Source organism: Stigmatopora argus, chromosome 12 (genome assembly GCF_051989625.1).
Source record: "Stigmatopora argus isolate UIUO_Sarg chromosome 12, RoL_Sarg_1.0, whole genome shotgun sequence".
Lineage (NCBI taxonomy): Eukaryota > Metazoa > Chordata > Actinopteri > Syngnathiformes > Syngnathidae > Stigmatopora > Stigmatopora argus.
This window is the reverse complement of record NC_135398.1, coordinates 12,370,011-12,386,784: the sequence shown is the minus strand read 5'-3', so window position 1 is coordinate 12,386,784 and position 16,774 is coordinate 12,370,011.

The following is a 16,774-nucleotide window of genomic DNA, read 5'->3' as shown; positions in this document are numbered from 1 at the left end:
ACATGGTCATTTTTTATTTAAAAAAAAAAAAAGCCTTACTATACATGGTCATTTTTTATTTTTAAAAAAAGCCTTACTATACATGGTCTTTTTTTTACAAAGCCTCACAGAAAGACAAGGTGGCAGCCATGATGACTTTAATAAAGAGCTTTTGGCTGTAGAAGAAAATATTTGGTGCATCATTTCTCATATTCTCATTAAAATCCAATCAGCTGCCTTCAGCTGATAAATATTCACACACACACACTCACACATATACACAAAGTGTCATCATGGTGGTAATAACTGTTGTTGGAGATCATTTGAGTGATGTTATCTCTCCCCTCCAAAAAAGACACATTATGAAGCTTGTATTGCATCACTTTGCATTTGACAGTGGCTAGTGTCTTAGTGTTTTTTAGTGTGTAGTTTGCACATGGCGCATCGTGTCATGACTTTGCTCCGAGCTATAGAACTCTTCAAACAGATGTGCAATACATTTTCTTTGTTTTTGAGGGGGAGAGCACAGTCAATTCTGTTCGATACTCTAAAAATTGTTGTATCAGGTGCCAATCGTGACATCACAAATTCATCATAAATATAAACATTTAATATTACTTTTAAAAAACATATTACATTACTGCCATGAATCATTTTTAATGGAATTGGAACTTAAGTTAAGGCCATGAATTGAAAGGCGAATGTTTGTCATGTGGTTGACAGTCAGTTAAAAAAGTGCTACCTCAGGTTTTGTATTCGTTATCAATGTAGTCTCCTTTTGGCATGAATTGGTATGGTTTGGAAATTAAACCTACACAAACACACGTACGTGCACACATACACACGTTGTGAAGGAATGCTAATCACCGGCCTATTAGATGTGTCCTTATTTTTCTTTGACGACTGACACCTGCCATTAATCCTCAGCGGCCATTTTTCCTTCTTTTCGTGATGAAAGCAAAGGCGGCGTTCTTTGGAACGTAATTAACTGCCACCGCGGCCTGAGAAATGACAGCGGGCGAGCATTTAATGGAGCTGCTGGCCGCTGTCCATTAATGGGCGCCATCTTTTTTTATTTTCATGCCGTTTGACAGCCAAGTTTTGATTAAAAAAGCTCTCGTGTGCATGAGATGAACATTTTCTTTTACAGGTGTTACAATAACGGTAGCACCTGCCACCCCACCGCCTGAGGGCTGTGGAATATTTGCAACAGGTCTGCAGAAATTAATGTAATTAATTCGATTTTAAAGTCGAAAAAGACCTAACATAAAAATATGAAGAAATGAACAATTACAATGGACTTTGGTCTTTCAGTACACAATGATGTCTTTGGGATTTTGTCCCGACCTCTCACAATCATACACTTTTTATCATGCGCATGGACAATCATGTCATCCCACAAATTAACAATCTAAGCACACCCGCGTATCTCACACCAAAGTGGAACTTCCCGATGCAGCTGTTTACCACAACAAAAGTCGGCAATGATGGCCTTGCTAGAGGACAAAACCTGAAAACTTCCCAATCATATCAAAAAAGAAAAATTAAAGGTCGTAGGCCAAGCAATAAAGAAAGAACAGACCCATTAAAATAAACAAATATGTGATTACGTTATTAAATTGAAATATATACGTACAAATCACTCGAAGTTCACTATCAACAGTATTAATCCTGATTGAAGAAAAATGACGAGCACTCTCCATTCAGACACTGAATTTGCCACATTTAAAGGGAATGAGAGGAGCCGCTTTGATTAGTGGTGTCTATAAGTCTGTTCGTGATGACAAGAGAAGCCCAGGGAAAAGAATAGGAGACGTAGAGTGAAGGAAAATAACGTATTTTGTGGATGGTGAATATCCGAGAACGCCGAGACGTTGGCGGGGCTGGCGAGAACACAGGCCGGGGGTTTGACGTCGGGGGCGCAAACACAGGTGACCGAAAACAAAAGTTATAAGTCAGAGAGCAATGACTTTTCACATGCCGAATGTGACATGCAACTGACGGAGTAAACCATACGAGGTGACCGGGCGACGTGGTGGTGTGTCCACTGGACCTTTAAAGGTGGTTAATTGTGATCGAAGTCACTCCACCCATCTGACGTTCGACCTGCAATCAATTAAAACACTTCCACCTGCCCCGAGTGAGGGAGGTCTCGGTAGGAAGGGGGCAGAGGCCCTAACAGGGTCTTAGGTTGTCAGCAAACATCTCCAACATCCGTCTTACCCAATTAAAGAGAGAAGCACTGAAGAGGCAGAGGATGTACCATAGCAGAAATGAAGTGATTTGATATTTTCGTTGGAGTACCTAGGATGGATAAGCTTGGAAAAAAGCCAAAGTTTCAATGTTTTAGAGAGCGAAAACATGGTTACTCTGGACATGTTCAGAGGGTTGGCGTGAGTCTGCTGGTAAGGATGGAGCTGCCTGGCAAGAGAGCTTGAGGAAGACACCCAAAAGAAGAGAACGAGATGGAGCCATGTCATGGAAAGACATGAAGGCAGAGAGGGGGTGCTGAAGATGACTGCTGTGGCGACACCTAATAGCACCAACAATATTTTTATATATGACAAACCACGGAGTTCCTCTAATTAGTCTCGCCATGTTTGCACTTGATCTTCCAAGGAGACGCCCAATAGTGGTGAAGAGGACACTCATCCACGTCCTTTGCAGAGGCGCATTCTTCGCTGAGACATATGCTAATGATGCGCTTGGCATTGGAGAATTCGGCTGGGAAAAACGCAGCGGGGATCTGGAGGGCCTCTACAGACGGAACGTAATTATCACTTTCCCGACGAGAAACTCGCCTCGTCGACCGTGCCGACGGGCCCAAAACGCCCATCTGGCCAGCCGACGTATTATTTGTGGCCTGAATGCTTTTTCGCGGTGGAAATGTATCCGATTTGTGTCAGGGCACTGCCAGTGGAATACGTTCACTCACGGGGAATTCTCATCAACTCGCCGTGACCTTCCACAGTCCTCACTTTACTTTGTTAACTACAAAGTTGAAGACAATTTCGACATGTCTTGCATCTTAATCCTGAAAGTCCGCATTGTTAAACAATGGAGTAAACTTTACTTTCAGGTTTTATTATGCATGTTTTTGTAAACATCAAAAACGATTCAGGGAATCATCCTCACAAAGGTGGTGCTAGAGCCTATCCCAGCCAACTATGGGCACCAGGCCGGGGACACCCTAAATTGAAAGCTGAGGACAACCTCACACTCAAACTCATACATAGGGCCAATTTAGAGTGTTCAACCCGCCTACTCTGCATGTATTTTGGGAAACCGGGTTCTCCGGTTTCCTTCCACATTTCAAAGACATGCAGGGTAGGCTGATTGGACACTTCAAATTGCCCCTAGGGATAAGTGTGAGCGTGAATGGTTGTTTGTCTCCTTGTGCCCTGCGATTGGCTGGCCACTGATTCAGGATGTCCCCCGCCTCTGCCTGAGATAGGCTACAGCACCCCCCGCGACCCTAGTGAGGATAAAGCGGTTCAGAAAATGAAAAAGTGTTTGTCTATAATCCTTATAAAGCTTTTTATGGGTGTGTAAGTGTGTGTGTGTATGTTAAGATTCTCTCGCTACGTTTGTCCAAACCGTGCAACGTAGAGAGTTGATTTTTTTTATGGTGGCCAGGAAGGGCTGTTGGATCCTAATAGACGAGCGATTGTATTTCTTCACCTTCTCTAAGTGTGTAAATTCAATTATTTATTTGTTAAACACCCATTTTTCAAAAGAGATTTGTTTTTAATACCGCAACAATTGTCTTTTGGTTCTAAACAAGCAGGGGGGACTGGCAAAGTCTTCAGTGAAACCTGTTACATCAGATTTTTTAGACAATAAGCCACATCTTTTTTCTCTCTGTTTGTACCCTGGGACTGAAATAATGACACGGGTTATTTATGGATTTTTGGTAGTCCATACGAGGATTGCGCTTGCCTATTAAATTCATGTTTTCATTCACTCTGTTTCGTTCCGGTGGTCCAGCATCCCATGATGATATTGCAAATGACAACACTATTGAGTTCAGGTATGTCATGTATCGTGCTCAGAGATTCTTCTTCAACGCAGTCTTGGCTAGGGATAGCATGCCATTATTGATCCCCCCCACCCCCCGTTATTTCTGGGTACATGCCAACTTTGTTATCCAGAGATGAATATTGGTCCTACTAAAGCTACCCATGGATAGTTAGGCACATTTTAAAAGAATAGATATCAAGGCAGTCACTTTGTTAGATTTCTTCAAACTGGGGATATTTTATCGACAAAAAAAGTGCTCCCGCTGATGCCAATTTATGGCCACGGAACAATTTACGCTAATCATTGGTGGTGGGGCAGATTTAAAACGGTTGGATAGCAAAAAAAAATCTAGGAGAAAGCCCCAAATAGCCGTTATCCCTCAGTACTCAGTGGACTTTATTGCTCATGAAGGCTTTTTCCGATGCTTGATGCTATTACAGAAGAATTTTTTAAGACTAGCCGAGGGTGGTTGGACAGATTTGAAGAGGATGGATAGTCACAGTGTGCTATGACCAAGGTGCTTTACTAGTGCTGACAGCCCTTATCATCAAGCACAATGTGAATTTTTAAGAAGACTTCATCCCCTGCAAAGTAATAAGTCAAGGTAAAGTGTTTTTTTTTCCATTTATTCCCTTTGTGTGTCTTATAGATTTCATTTCTTATTCTTCTTATTTGTAATGGCCATAGTACATGAATAACGTAGACAACTCAGTGTCTCAGTTGTCAAATCATTATTTGTTATCATCTCTTTGTAAATATTCCATATTAAGACATGGATTCCTGCTGGTGTGGCTTTGGTAATGTGTTTTGTTACAACTTTTTACATAAATGTATATATAATTTGGGGTATGCGTATTATAGTCAGTCACTATAGTGCGGAAATTACGGTAGTTGTTTACATAAAAATCAATGAAACCTGACATTTTTATAAACTTTTACAGATTTGTAAAAATGGAAACAGAGTTCAGCTGTTCTGTTATCTTTGATTGTGGGTCTTGAGGGAAAAATTGAATCATTTCTTAACCTAATGTATGTGATTTTGGGCCTCAAAGACAATTTAGATGACTCCTAGACTGTTAACTTTGTCAACTTTTTTCCTCTGGATTTTGTAAATGTTCCTCACAATTGGGTCGGAAATTGAATTAACCCTATCTGTCCTTCAATGATAGTTTTCAATCATAAATAAAACACTTCATGAGGCATTTACGTGATTTTTAATTTCCGTGCGTGGTGATGTCTATGGCAGCTTTTTAAAAACGCCAAACAAAAGCCTGCAGCATTTAATTAGAGTCACAGCTGGTCTCCCTTGATTTTTATGAATGAGCTTGCTGGCACCGGTCCAGATGCATTCTGGCATTCCGCGAGAAGAGAGAGGACGGCAAGTGGCGAGCACTCAAACCACAACTGTTGAAATATTCAGGCGCCCGAGCGTGGCGGCCATCTTGATAGTTAGTGATGCACCGCTAATGACTCTGTGATGAATTCGCACATCATGTCCTATGATGTGAAAATGTGCGGGGAGGTTACTGAGAAGACCCCTAACACACTCTCACCGCAGACCCCCCACCTAACCCTCGCCACAGATGCTGTACACCTTGTAAAAAAGGTCAAATATATTCAAAATTATGTATCAAATGCATTCACCACCAGCGAGGATTTAATTAAAAAATAGGGGGTGGTGGTGGCTAGGGGTTATTGGATGAGCTGAAAAACGTAAAAATGAAAAAAGTAATTGTGCTCTGAGATTAAAGATATCTTGTGACATTTAAGTCATAGTGATTCACAAGCGAAGAAAATCATTTACTCTTTAAACTAATTTATTTATGTATATTATATATACATAGTATCCGGGGGTGTCTTCAAATAAGCTAATTTTAGTTACTCTAGTGGAAAAATACAAAATATTTAAATAAAAAGAAACAATAAATAAATAAAAAATAATGAACAATAATAATAAAACAAGTTAGGTAATTTTTAAATTTGAAATCATATTTTTTGCAGTAAATTGTTTTTTTTCTGCCAGATAAAAAGGTCAAATAATCTTTTTTTTTAATTAAATAAAACATTTTTTTAAAAACAAGTAGATTGTTTACATCAAAACTGCCTGGAATCCATCTGTCGCTAAATCACTTGTTGAAAAATGAGACTATGCAGAATGTAAATGGATTACAACCAAACTGATGTCAGTTGTTGCTATGGTGAAGAGGAGAGAATAGCTCAGATTAGCAACAATGTAATATTTCATTTTACTTTTTTGGTGGAGTTTGGCCAACATTTATCCAGATAATAGCAGATCAAATGTGTTGCTTAGTATTTTGAAGTATTAGTAGTATTATTTTTTTGAAACCAAAGGGAATTTAGAGTAAAATAAATAAGTATTTTGACCAATCGCAGTTATTGGGTTATAACAGGGGTCGGGAACCTTTTTGACGAAGAGAGCCATAAACAATTCATATTTTCTAATGTTATTCCTTGAGAGCCATACTCCGAATTTAAAAGTCAAAATACATGTAAATGGGTGTCTTTTATTTTAGTAATTTCACCACTTTTAAAGTGGAAAAAAAGAATACTTTTGACAACATTCTTATGCAGTTGCTAATCAATGAGAGTATGCATTCTAGCAGTCTAATTCAAAAAAAGAAGACTAAAGCAGCACTGGACCTAGTATCTCAGTTCTCTCACCAGCGGGTTCCATATTTGGCTCACAGGTTAGCGAAGAGCCAGATGCACCCATCGAAAGAGCCACATGTGGCTCCCGAGCCATAGGTTCCCTACCCCTGGGTTATAAAGACATCAATAAAAAAATGGATATGTGCAGTAATGTGTTGTGACAATTAAGTTAACAAAAGAAACCGAAAAAAAGGTTCTGAGACAGCTACTGGAAATATAAATATCGTGTACCATCAAACTAAATGAATATGACAGCATCAGAAGTCTAAACTTTTGGAGTTTAAACAAAAATACTTCTACACAGAATGGGTTGGATTTGGACAAATGTATTGGGGAAATATACGGTGAGTGAACAATGTGTAAAATGTTTGATTTGGGAAAATATTCAGATACTAGAAAGTCAAAGTGAAGGAAAGATTGTGCATTAAAGTATCAGGACACAAAAAAGCGTAGCTATAGAAAAACTGGATGAAAATTTGGATATACACAAAATGTGAAAAGTTTGAAAAATGAGCCCTTTAAAAAACTAAATTGAAAAAGGTTTTGGAAACCGAAATTGCTGACTGATCACCAGCCATCTCAATGCTTTTGTCCATTTAGTATCTTTCAAATGCCTGTGCAGGTAAGCAAAACCCTCATTAACATCATTCATTAGAAATTCTTTTCATCTGCTCCATTGTTATTTAAAAAAAAATCTATTTAATCTGTCTAATCCTGGTTGAAAGATGTAATTATATACTGAAGATCTACAGCCTCGTTGTGAAAATCAGACAAATCTCAGAAGGCTTTTTGTTTAATTTATGAGATGGGATTTTAATTCCGCCGGATAATCAAATCTAATGAAAACTTCCAAGGAGATTTCCTGCCGGCGGCCGGCATTTTAATAACGTGGGTGGCATCTTAATGGCACCGATTAAAAAGGACTCGTTAGTTCACGCGACGGCGGCATTTGTTGTCGCAGTTTGAGCCTGCTGAACACTCAAGTTCTCTCAATTCTGAGAACAATGAGAACAGATTCTCTAGAAGCAGATATTAACAACAGGAAACAGAATAGCAGAAGTTTATGCTCTTATACTTGACCAAGCAAAACACTAAATGCATGTTGTTTGACCTTATTTTAGATTTAAAAAAAGGGTATATATAAACGTTTGTTTTCGGAGATGGACAACATATTACTTGAGCACTTCAAATATAAAACAACAAAATCAAGAATATAAACCACAACACTAACAACTGAAAACTACACAAGAAACAAAAACATTTAAAAACTTTATATTGATACAGGCGAAGTATTAGTATGTATTAGAACCTACAAACTAAAACATTCATTTTTATGTTCATTACCGGTCTTTATGTGAGAAAAAAAATTAAAAGTCCACGTATCCTGAAAAACTTACGGTTTACGTCACATAAAGTAATGTAATAACACACAATAATAATATGATAACAAGTAATCTCGTTTCACATTTTCTCCTAATATTACACTAAAAGTAGTTTTGTTTTAATACATCGCCAAAAGCCCATAACATAAAAATAATCAACAAAACAAACTACAAAATTATAATATTACGACACAATCTCATAATGTTACGATATTCATCCTGTAATATTACAATGTAGGACTTAAATCTTGTAATATTACGTATTTAATTGCGGATATCATGACTTTAATCATTTGTAATATTCTCAAAGACTTACAGACGCTCCCCTACTTACGAACGAGTTAGGTTCCGAGCGATTGTTCATAAGTTGAATTTGTTTGTAAGTTGCTCAGTGCTATATTTTGTATTATATTTTATGTTTAAGGCCTATTTAAGTATATTGAAGGTTTATATAAGTGCATTTGTATGTTTAAGGCTTGTATAAGTAACACACATTGGTTTGTACTGAAAAAAAAACACTTAATAACATGGAGAGAATACATACAGTACTGTATACATACATTAGAGAGAGAGAGAGATTTACTAGAAACTGGCCGAAAGAAGCTTTCTAATGACGATTGCAGTTTTCTTTTTTTCATCATAAATGATGCGGTAGCACTGTAAGGCATCATTCAATTGATTTGCAAACTTTGTGCAACGTTCAATATTTGGGTCCTGCTGCTCGATCTTTATGTTTATAAATGATACTGACGGTCGAACGATTCAAGATGTATTCACGTGCAACGCTCACCACTTTCTCACGCGCATCAAGCTTCGTTATTATTGCCACTCATTTCAAATGAAATGGCTTGCCTCTTCCTTGCACTTCCCTCAATAGAAGCCTTTCGCTTTTCACCAACCATATTGAATAATGGATGCAGGAGATATTTAATGATAAAAATGAAAAAGGTTCTTTGCGCACTGGAGATACGTTCATGCACTTCCGCACTGCAACGAACTGGACAGAGGAAGGTAGATGCTGGGTGAGCTGAGCTCTCACAGCGCCAGGCGTCGGTATTAGCGGCGGAAAGAAGCACTACTCGGAAAAAGGTGTGCAATACAAAATTGAACTTACGAACATTTTTCGACATAAACGCAATTTGCAGACATGTTCGTATGTACCGTTGTTCGTAACCCGAATGTTCGTAAGAAGGGGAGCGTCTGTATTTAATTACTCGAAGACCATAGTTCTGTGATTGAGGGTTCGGAATTTGCTCTACGCACAAGATAGATTCTTTCTTCTATCCAATTTTTTTTGTGACCGTTCAAAATACTACTGTGTTCAATAAATCCATTGTGCTCATTTCATGCGCAAAATCATTAAAACAAATTACGTCATAAGCAGCCGGCAAATGCTTATGTTGACATTTTTCCACTCATACTTAAACATACGTTACCTATGTGGCCTCATCCACTTTATAGATTAGGGTCTTTGGCCTCTATAAATCGATCTTCAAGGCTCTTCATTTTCTTTTATATTTTAACTTCGGTTGAGCCAGAGGAATGTCTCCTTTGAATTGTTAAATCCCCCTCAAATACTTACCAGCTGTCACTTGGTTTACCCCCCATTTACAAATCCATCTATGTCGTCATCCCGTGATTCGAGGGACTGGACAGTTTGGACCGGAGACATTCCGAAAAATGCCGCCCAGCATGGTTTTAAAACCACATATGAAAAATACTTTGGATCAAATTTGAAAATGACTATATACATGAGATTCGGGCCATTTTGACAGTGAAGAAGTCGGATATGTGTGGGTAAAAAAATGGAATTTGATAACTTCAGCTTGCGGTGTGAACACAGTCTAAGACACTGGTGTCAAACCAATTCCATAGAGGGCCAAGTGAGTGCAAGTGCTTCCTCCAACTAATGAAAAAGACAACTTTTCACCAATTTGAACCAACCAATTTTGCAGTCAGGTGCTGCTTGTTCAAGAAGAAAATTCATTGGCTAAACTGTATTGGTTGGAAAGAAATCCAGGACCTGCATGGCCCCTTGTGGAATTGGTTTGACATCACTCGCCTAAGAACTAGACACTGATAATGGAGCAAGAAGAGCAACACAGTCAAAGCAAAATCACAAATAAATTGACAAACGACTATAATCTCGAAACTGGAGAAACTAAAGACTCCAACACTGTTAATACAAGACCAAAAAAACAAACCTAAAGACTAGAACTCTAAGACAATGACACTAAAGATAACAACAAACCACCAGTGAACCTGAGATTGCCTCAAAACCCTTCAAGGACAACATACCGAAACCTACACTAATTACTGCACATTGATATGTAAACAAAAAGCCCAGATATTGATACTAGTACACCAAAACTATAAAACAATACTACAAAAACACTTAAACTAAATGCTAGCGTCAAAGAACAAGTCACTGAACACTGGAAAACAAGCTACTCATCCTAGTCCTTTAAGAAGTACACAATGAAACAACAACGTCAAGATCTAGACAGTAAAATGTACAAAAAATTGCTAAACATGCAATACTGATACAGTGGTACTTCGACATACGAGCAATTTGAGATACGAGTAAAATTTCGGGCAAATATTTATCTTGAGATAAATCTGTCTAATTTTAGAACTATTAAACACATTTTAGTACTATTAAACCACTAGTTATTTGTTACTTTGTTAATATATGGCGAATTAGAACAAATAAAAATGTTTTTCCAATCCAATATCTTGTTTTGGGTGTTTTTTCAGAGGGTTGGGACGAATTAATTTGTTTTTAGTTCATTTCTATGGGAAACGTTCATTTGAGTTACGAGTAAATCGACATACGAGCTCAGTCCCGGAACGAATTAAGCTCGTATCTCGAGGTACCACTGTACTACTATACAATAAGAATCAAACAATAGCATTAATTACATTAAACATTTATCACTTCTGTAGAGCCAACAATTGACTTTGAAGACTAAAAGACAAAGCACTGGATAAATTAAGTACCAGAACACAAACAAGCGTGACATCAAGAACTATAACAAGATGAGCTAAAGACTTAAGAATCAGACAATGATACAAGAGTAGCAACAAAGACACTCACTAGTAAAAATAGACAATTTGCATCCATGTTTGTCCTGAATTTAAGTCAATTATAAATAACTGACACATCTCAGATTCATGGGAAAGCTTCCATGTTATAACTCACCTGTTGGTGTGTCTACAAGTAATGTGTGTGTATGTGTGATTACCATCGGCGTCACCATGGAAATGGCCGCCATGCCGCAGAGCAGGCAATCAGCAGGGGGCTCAGCGGGGGGTTTTCGAAAAGGGTCGGATGTTCTTTTCCCCCCCCCAGAGGTGTTCTTGTCGCCGTGGTGACACAGTAGGCAGGTAGGTGACTCCCACCATGGGGATTACAGATGAATAACGACGCAGAAATGGCGGTGTTGAGGCGGATGGTTGCCATGGTAACAGAGAGCAGAGAGCAGCACCTCATTTAGTGGCGGACAGATGAGGATCCCTCTTTGAGCACCTGTCGCTAATAGTCAAAATCATGGTGGGGATCATCTAAATTGAATACATTTCAAGGTTATATGTTTATATTTATCCTCAAATTTAAGGATATTAAGGAGGGCGTGCATATACAGTTGTCTCCTATGCACTCACTTTGAAACCTATTTGAATTCTTAATTGTTAATTAGTGTACATTGTATTGTTGACCTTTTGTTTTTTGTCCGCGTTTACATCCTCCAAAATGCCGGACCTAATTCACAGTTGCATTAAGTCTTGGATTTCTAGCCTGGGTAAGGGTTTCAATCAAATTTGATTACTTATTGATTATTGTGCATTATGTGTTATTGCCCTTTTTTGTCGGTATTTACATAGTTTACACCCAATTCGCACTGGTCCAGCTCCAAAATGTTCCAAAAATCACCTTTTTGTTGGTTCAAACCTTATTTAAAAACTATAAAAAGGCTTTGTTCATTTCAAATGGCTAATCCCACCCAACACATTGATTTGTCACTGATTAACACTTTTCACTTCAAACCTGTACCAATTCCATTGGTGGACCCATACAAAAATCTATTGGTGGTCATTATTTATTTAAACCCAGGAAATGACTCAGAACTGCACCAAAATGAATAGAAAGTCACCTAAAATCAGCATCGACCTGGAAATTGCCCCTAATAAAGAATAAGTGACCTGTAATTCACTGGATTTTATTGACTTGCATAAAACTAAACAATTTCTCCAGAAATTAGCATTTTATTGGCTTCAAGTTCCTCAGATACTATTTTGTTGGCAAAATTAGTCACCTTATGTATCTCATTACAGCTAACTGTCGCCAGTCACTATTAAAGATACACACTGCAAAACATTACTTGCCTTACAAAGTAGGATTCAAAGGCTTCTGATGATTGATGTCCTTCTTTGGGATCTAGACTTGGACAAAATTCCTATATGTGCTTTTTAAACTTGTGGCACTATCAAATGACCAATCCTATGTTTTCCTATGCGGGTGTCTTCAAGCCTTCAAAGTACATGTTCATAGGACACATTTCCTGATGTTGTCTGTTCTAAACCTGATAAGTTCTTATCCTGTCACTTGATTCACATACTACAAAGCAGCAGATCATATTTCTGATAGCACTAGGGATAAAAAAAATCCTCTGATCTGGTCAGCTAAGATTTAAAGCAAGATTAAAAATTGAATTGACATGGTAGTTGACAACATCTGGCTTATAGGGAACAAATAAGAAGCCAAGGGGGAGGTGGGAAATGAGGTACCTTGATTGTGAAGACTTTGATTTTTAATGATGTAGAAAATTAAATTATATCAAATTTAGTTGAGGCAAAATGCCTTTTTCTATTTGAGACTTTCCTAAATTCCTCACTGAGTAATCTATGAATCTGAACTGCAGAAAAAAATGCAGCAGCTGAGTCCAAGAACTATAATTAGGAGGTGAACTAAACTGTATTCTTGTGCAATTTAATTGGAGTTGAATAAATAATCCATTGAACAGCATATTAGATTTGGATTTGATCCAAAATTAAGTCAGCATTTACAGAGCATAACTACTGTCTTGACACGTTTTTTAATATGCTAACTGAAAAAAAAATCCTGTTTATTTGAAGAATTAAAAAAAAAACACAGTTGCACTTTGGTACCAGTAACAGAATTGAACTCATTATTATTATTAACTTACTTATTACCTATATATTTATGTCTAAAATGTATTTTCCTTTGTCTGTATTCACCCTCTTGCTACCGTGACAGTGAAATTTCCCAAATACGGGCTGAATAAAGTTGTCTAATCTAATCTAATTATCATCAACACAATAACACTCCGCAACATTAATTGGCAAATGTCTTAGATTATTATTATTTTTGCCTAATCCTGAGAACTAACAATCATCGCAGGCTGTCTCTTAACTCAATTGAGAGTCACAACCTCATCAAACATCGCTTCATTAGTTTTTTGTCATTCAGGCTAACACAAACTCTTTAATTGAGGTCAAATTGTCTGTTGCATCATTCCTCTCACGCTTTGTTATTGATGTGCTCTTTTATCTATTGGCATCAGCACCTTGAGCAGAACCACAGCACCTCCATTCCTGGGAAACTCTGCAGCGTTTCCATCCGTTATCGTGCAAAGCCGCGATAACAAACGTCTGCGCCAGATCAATAATATCCTTCACTTTGCCACCTCAATCTCTCTCTCTCTCTTCGGGATGTCACTCGGGCGACAATAAATCGATGCCGTTGAGGGAGATGTCGCTGAACGCCAGGAAATAACGGACTTTGTGTTTGGGGAGATCAGCTTGTGTGTGTTATTGCGTTCTCAACCACAAGGGCTGCTGGAACACGTGTGTGTGCACTCTATCAAATGTGCCCCACAACCCCATCCTAATATTACCCACTAAGTCCCAATGATTAATCTTATTTTTTTGTATTTATTAATTCATTCATTTTTTGAACCGCTTTATCATATATATATATATATATATATATATATACAGACACTCCTCAACTTACGAACGCAATTGGTTCCGAGCGATTGTTCATAAGTTGAATTTGTTTGTAAGTTGATTTAGTGCTATATTTTGTATTATAATTTATGTTTAAGGCCTATATAAGTATATTGAAGGTTTATATAAGTGCATTTGTATGTTTAAGGCTTGTATAAGTAACACGCATTGGTTTGTACTGAAAAAAAAAACATTTAATAAAATGGAGAGAATATGTACAGTACTGTAGAGAGAGAGATAGATTTATGTATTAGAAACTGGCCAAAAGAAGCGACCTAATGACGATTGCACAGTTTTCTTCTTTTTTTCATCATAAATGATGCAGTAGCACTGTATGGCATCATTCAATTGATTTGCAAACTTTGTGCAACGTTCAATATTTGGGTCCTGCTGCTCGATCTTTCTGTTTATAAATGGTACTGAATGTGCAACGCTCACCACTTTCTGACGCGCATCAAGCTTCGTTATTATTGCCACTCGTTTCAAATGAAATGGCTTTCCTCTTCCTTGCAACTCCCTCAATAGAAGCCTTTAGCTTTTTACCAACCATATTCAATATTGGATGCATGAGATATTTAATGATACAAATGAAAAAGGTTCTTTGCACACTGGAGATACATTCACGCACTTCCGCATTGCAACGAAGAAGGTAGATGCTGGGTGAGCTGAGCTCTCACAGCGCCAGGCGTCGGTATTAGCGGCGGAAAGAAGTACTACTCCGAAAAAGACGCGAAATACAAAATTGGACTTGCGAACATTTTTGGACTTAAACGCAATTTGCAGACATGTTCGTATGTACCGTTGTTCGTAAGTTGAATGTTCGTAAGTAGGGGAGCGTCTGTATATATATATATATGTGTGTGTGTATATATGTATATATGCATATATATATGCATATATGCATATATATACATATATATACAATATATATATACATATATATACAATATATATATATATACATATATATACAAAGCACACCCCACTACTTTCTGATGCCCTATTTTTTAAAAAATGATTTACTGAAGCAACATGGGCAATTATATAGTGCGCATGGGTTTGTGTCCCTCATTCAGACATTTTTGAAGCTCATGTGAGGGCAAGTTTTTAAAAGCAGGTCTGACCCGACTTCAATTGTGTGTTATCCTGTAGCTTTGTTACTTTGATGGTGGTGTGTTAGCAAAGGTTCATTTATAATGCATGTCAGTGGGGCAGGCGGGCGTATATAAAATATTTTCCCGTCAATTCTAGACACTAAACTGTCTGGACCCCCTCGAGCACAACTTGAAGTGCACTCACAAGCAAACGAATAAACAAGCATCTTTTCAAATATTAAGTATGAAGTTTTCTATTCACTCCAACTTACAGTATTGTACCTTATAAAATTCTTAATTAAATTTAAACACCCTGGAAAAGCCATTCAACGATTTGTTTCTATATATTGAATTGAATGCGTTCATTGTCACTACACAAGTGCAATGAGATTTAAAGCTTCACCTTGAAGTGCACAAATAAATAATAAATAAAATAATAATAATAAATAGTCAATAAATAAGTGGTCACATAATAAGCAGACAACATAATAAGTGGTCAACAACATGAATAAGTACTCAACATACAGTGGGGCAAATAAGTATTTAGTCAACCATCAATTGTGCAAGTTCTCCTACTTGAAAAGATTAGAGAGGCCTGTAATTGTCAACACGGGTAAACCTCAACCATGAGAGACAGAATGTGGAAAAAAACTGAAAATCCCATTGTTTGATTTTTAAAGAATTTATTTGCAAATCATGGTGTAAAATAAGTATTTGGTCAATATCAAAAGTTCATCTCAATTATGTACCCTTTGTTGGCAATAACGGAGGCCAAACGTTTTCTGTAACTCTTCACAAACTTTTCACACACTGTTGCTGGTATTTTGGCCCATTCCTCCATGCAGATCTCTTCTAGAGCAGTGATGTTTTGGGGCTGTCATTGGGCAACACGGACTTTCAACTCCCTCCACTGATTTTCTATGGGGTTGAGATCTGGAGACTGGCTAGGCCACTCCAGGACCTTGAAATGCTTCTTACGAAGCCACTCCTTTGTTTCCCTGGCTGTGTGTTTGGGATCATTGTCATGCTGAAAGACCCAGCCCCCTCTCATCTTCAATGTCCTTGCTGATGGAAGGAGATTTTCACTCAAAATCTCTCGATACATGGCCCTATTCATTCTTTCCTTTACACAGATCAGTCGTCCTGGTCGCTTTGCAGAAAAAACAGCCCCAAAGCAGGATTTTCCACCCCCATGCTTCACAGTGGGTATGGAGTTATTCGGATGCAATTCAGTATTCTTTCTCCTCCAAACACGAGAACCTGTGTTTCTACCAAAAAGTTCTATTTTGGTTTCATCTGAGCATAACACATTCTCCCATTCCTCTTCTGGATCATCCAAATGCTCTCTAGCGAACCGCAGACAGGCCTGGATGTGTACTGGCTTCAGCAGGGGGACACGTCTGGTATTGCAGGATTTGAGTCCCTGGCGGCGCATTGTGTTACTGATAGTAGCCTTTGTTACTGTGGTCCCAGCTCTCTGTAGGTCATTCACTAGTTCCCCCCATGTGGTTCTGGGATTTTTGCTTACCGTTCTTGCTATTATTTTGATGCCACAGGGGTGAGATCTTGCATGGAGCCCCAGATCGAGGGAGATCATGAGTT